Source organism: Arachis stenosperma, chromosome 3 (genome assembly GCF_014773155.1).
Source record: "Arachis stenosperma cultivar V10309 chromosome 3, arast.V10309.gnm1.PFL2, whole genome shotgun sequence".
Taxonomy (NCBI): domain Eukaryota; kingdom Viridiplantae; phylum Streptophyta; class Magnoliopsida; order Fabales; family Fabaceae; genus Arachis; species Arachis stenosperma.
Window position 1 is genome coordinate 97068034 of NC_080379.1, and position 4558 is coordinate 97072591.

The 4558-nt window shown below is 39.6% G+C and overlaps 1 non-coding gene across 1 annotated transcript; it reads left to right on the forward strand.

Moving 5' to 3' along the window:
* Positions 1 to 1914: 1914 nt before the first annotated feature.
* LOC130972000 (small nucleolar RNA R71) lies at positions 1915 to 2022 on the forward strand. Its single transcript, XR_009083205.1, has one exon. It is a non-coding gene; the product is annotated as a small nucleolar RNA R71 (small nucleolar RNA).
* Positions 2023 to 4558: the final 2536 nt, after the last annotated feature.

The window sequence follows — 4558 nt, forward strand, 5'->3', positions numbered from 1 at the left end:
ACTGGCGTTTGAACGCCAGCAGCATCTTCCTCCAGGGTGTGCTGTTTTTCTTCCTGTTTTTCATTTTGTTTTTGCTTTTTTCATTGATTTTGTGACTTCTTATGATCATCAACCTACAAAAAACATAAAATAACAAAAGAAAATATATAAAATCTAATCATTGGGTTGCCTCCCAACAAGCGCTTCTTTAATGTCAGTAGCTTGACAGATGGCTCTCATTGAGCCTTACAAATGATCAGAGCAATGTGGGAACCTCCCAACACCAAACTTAGAGTTTGAATGTGGGGGTTCAACATCAAACTTAGAGTTTGGTTGTGGCCTCCCAACACCAAACTTAGAGTTTGACCTTGGGGGCTCTATTTGTCTCTGATTTGAGGGAAGCTCTTCAAGCTTCATCTCCATGGTGACAGAGGGATATCCTTGAGCCTTAAACACAAAGGATTCTTCATTCACTTGAATGATTAGTTCACCTCTATCAACATCAATCACAGCCTTTGCTGTGGCTAGGAAGGGTCTGCCAAGGATGATGGATTCATCCATGCACTTCCCAGTCTCTAGGATTATGAAATCAGTAGGGATGTAATGGTCTTCAACTTTTACCAAAACATTCTCTACAAGTCCATGAGCTTGTTTTCTTGAGTTGTCTGCCATCTCCAATGAGATTCTTGCAGCTTGTACCTCAAAGATCCCTAGCTTCTCTATTACAGAGAGAGGCATGAGGTTCACACTTGACCCTAAGTCACACAAGGCCTTCTTGAAGGTCATGGTGCCTATGGTACAAGGTATTGAAAACTTCCCAGGATCTTGTCTCTTTTGAGGTAATTCCTGCCTAGACAAGTCATCCAATTCTTTGGTGAGCAAAGGAGGTTCATTCTCCCAAGTCTCATTTCCAAATAACTTGTCATTTAGCTTCATGATTGCTCCAAGGTATTTAGCAACTTGCTCTTCAGTGACATACTCATCCTCTTCAGAGGAAGAATACTCATCAGAGCTCATGAAAGGCAGAAGTAAGTCCAATGGAATCTCTATGGTCTCATTTTGAGCCTCGGATTCCCATGGTTCCTCATTGGGGAACTCAGAGGAGGTTGGTGCACGCCCATTGAGGTCTTCCTCAGTGGCGTCCACCTCCTCTCTTTCCTCTCCATATTCGGCCATGTTTATGGCTTTGCACTCTCCTTTTGGATTTTCTTCTGTATTACTTGGGAGAGTACTAGGAGGGAGTTCAGTAATTTTCTTGCTCAGCTGTCCCACTTGTCCTTCCAAATTTCTGATGGAGGACCTTGTTTCATTCATGAAACTTTGAGTGGTTTTGATTAGGTCAGAGACCATTGTTGCTAAGTCAGAGGTATTCTGCTTAGAATTCTCTGTCTGTTGCTGAGAAGATGATGGAAAAGGCTTGTTATTGCCAAGCCTGTTTCTTCCACCATTATTGTTATTGAAACCTTGTTGAGGTCTCTCTTGATTCTTCCATGAGAAATTTGGGTGATTTCTCCATGAAGAATTATAGGTGTTTCCATAGGGTTCTCCTAGGTAATTCACCTCTTCCATTGAAGGGTTCTCAGGATCATAAGCTTCTTCCTCAGATGAAGCATCCTTAGTACTGCTTGGTGCATTTTGCATTCCAGACAGACTTTGAGAAATTAAATTGACTTGTTGAGTCAATATCTTGTTCTGAGCCAGTATGGCATTCAGAGTGTCAATCTCAAGAACTCCTTTCTTCTGACTAGTCCCATTATTCACAGGATTCCTTTCAGAAGTGTACATGAATTGGTTATTTGCAACCATTTCAATCAGCTCTTGAGCCTCTGTAGGCGTCTTCTTCAAATGAAGAGATCCTCCAGCAGAGCTATCCAAAGACATCTTGGATAGTTCAGAGAGACCATCATAGAAGATACCTATGATGCTCCATTCAGAAAGCATGTCTGAGGGACATCTTCTGATTAATTGTTTGTATCTTTCCCAAGCTTCATAGAGGGATTCTCCATCCTTCTGTCTGAAGGTTTGGACTTCCACTCTAAGCTTACTCCATCTTTGTGGTGGAAAGAACTTTGCCAAGAAGGCATTGACTAGCTTTTCCCAAGAGTCCAGGCTTTCTTTAGGTTGAGAGTCCAACCATATTCTAGCTCTGTCTCTTACAGCAAAAGGGAATAGCATCAGTCTATAGACCTCAGGGTCTACCCCATTAGTCTTGACTGTGTCACAGATTTGCAAGAATTCAGCTAAGAACTGATGAGGATCTTCCATTGGAAGTCCATGGAACTTGCAATTCTGTTGCATTAGAGAAACTAATTGAGGCTTAAGCTCAAAGTTGTTTGCTCCAATGGCAGGGATAGAGATGCTTCTCCCATAGAAGTCGGGAGTAGGTGCAGTAAAGTCACCCAGCACCTTCCTTGCATTGTTGGCATTGTTGTTGTTTTCGGCTGCCATGTCTTCTTTTTCTTTGAAGAATTCGGTCAGGTCCTCTAAAGAGAGTTGTGCTTTGGCTTCTCTTAGCTTTCTTTTCAAGGTCCTTTCGGGTTCAGGATCAGCTTCAACAAGAATGCCTTTGTCTCTGCTCCTGCTCATATGAAAGAGAAGAGAACAAGAAAATGTGGAATCCTCTATGTCACAGTATAGAGATTCCTTGAGGTGTCAGAGGAAAAGAGAAATAGAAAGAAGAAGGAGAAGAAGAATTCGAACTTTAATTAGATAAGGTTCGAATTGTGCATTGAGAAGGAGTGGTACTTGATACGTAAAAATTTGATTTCACGTATTTACCGGCAAGTATACCGGGTCGTATCAAGTAGTAAAACTCACTTAGAGTGAGGTCGATCCCACGAGGATTAATGGATTAAGCAAGCAATAGTTAATTAATTGTTCTAGTTAGACGATTCATGTTTGAGTGATAAGCAACAAGAAATGTAAATGACTTGAAATTAAATAAAAGCAATAAAGTGCAAGGAAAGTAAATGACAAGAAATTAAAGTGCTAAAAATTAAAGTGCAAGAATGTAAATTGCAAGGAATAGAAAGTACAAGAAAGTAAAGTGCAAGAAAGTAAATGACTAGAAAGTAAAACCAAGTGAAGTATTTCTACAAACACTTGGAAGGCATAAATGTGCCAAAGTAAAGAAAGCCATAAATGTGCATAAGTAAATGACAAGAATTTAAAGAGAACAATTAAATGACAAGAATTAAAGACAAGAAGTAAATAACAAGAATTAAGAATGAAATTAACATTGGGATCAAGAGATATTGCATTCTCAAGATTAACAATTCTCATCTCCACTTCAATCATGCAATCATTGATCTCTTGGCAAATCATAAGTAATCAAACCCCAATCTCTTGGTGATTTAATTTCTCTTAACTTGATCAATTGCCAATCTCTTGATCTAATTGCTCATGAGAAGAGATGAAGAATGGTCTCTAATTTAGAGCCACACAACCCTCAAGATTTCAATTCAAAGTGATTACATCTCACATATCAAGCTAAGAATTATCAATCAAGAGAGTTGTGAGAGAAGAGCCTCAAACTAAATTCTATGACTCCTTTCTCAAGTTCATCATAGAATTTAAATAGATCTAATCCTTCTCTCGATAGTAATTAGATCTTTGAAGCACAAAGACTCTCTCTAAAGAAACAATGAAAGAAGAATTGAAGATGAAAAATGAAAATAAATCAACCCATTAAATTGCAATAGAGCTCTCTCTCCCAAATGTTGGAAATTAGAAACTCATCATAACAAAAATATTTACAAAAGTGTGAATGAAAGAAAATGGAAGAAGAGAAGAGAATGAGAGTGAAAGGGGAGTGGAGTCACCTCCACCCCTCCATGGTGTTAGCAACGTGAATGGCACTCCTCCCTGGCGTTAGCAACGTGAATGGTGCCTTGATTGGCGTTAGCAACTTGGTTGGCACCCAAGACTTGGTGCCTAGCCAAGCAACCATTCCTGGCGTTGTTGATGAACACTCCTTCTCTTCAGCAAGTTGGCAACGCCCAAGTGTGCTCTCCAGGGCTGCCTTGGCGTTGCCTTCAACAACTCACCTTTTCTCCAAGTTGGCAACGCCAACATTTGCTCTCCAGGGCTGCCTTGGCGTTACCTTCAACAACTCACCCTTTTCTCCAAGTTGGCAACGTGCAAGTCCTCTGCCTCCTTGCCAAGCTTGATGTATTCTCAAGGCTTCTTGCTCCAATTCTTGCTCCATGACCTTCTTGCTTCATTACCTATCATTAACCAAAGAATTTGCTTCAAAGTTTTGCCATTCTATGCAACAATTTTCAAGAGATTCATTCATGCTAATTCATTTGTCAACTCCTTGAATTCTTTGCACAAATATGGCCAAATTCCACCTAGTTCTTGGTTCATGAATGCATGGAGAGAAAACTCACACAAATGCTTGTTTATTTCAAAGAAAGTGAATGAAATTAAGCTAAAACTACTTAAACTAACTAGCTAAAATAGCAAATATGCGAATGCATCAGTACTCCATAAATAGAAGGATGTGAGAAGGAGGGGAGTAATTTTCGAAAATTAATTAGAAGATTTTGAAAACATTTTTGAAAAACACTTAATTGAT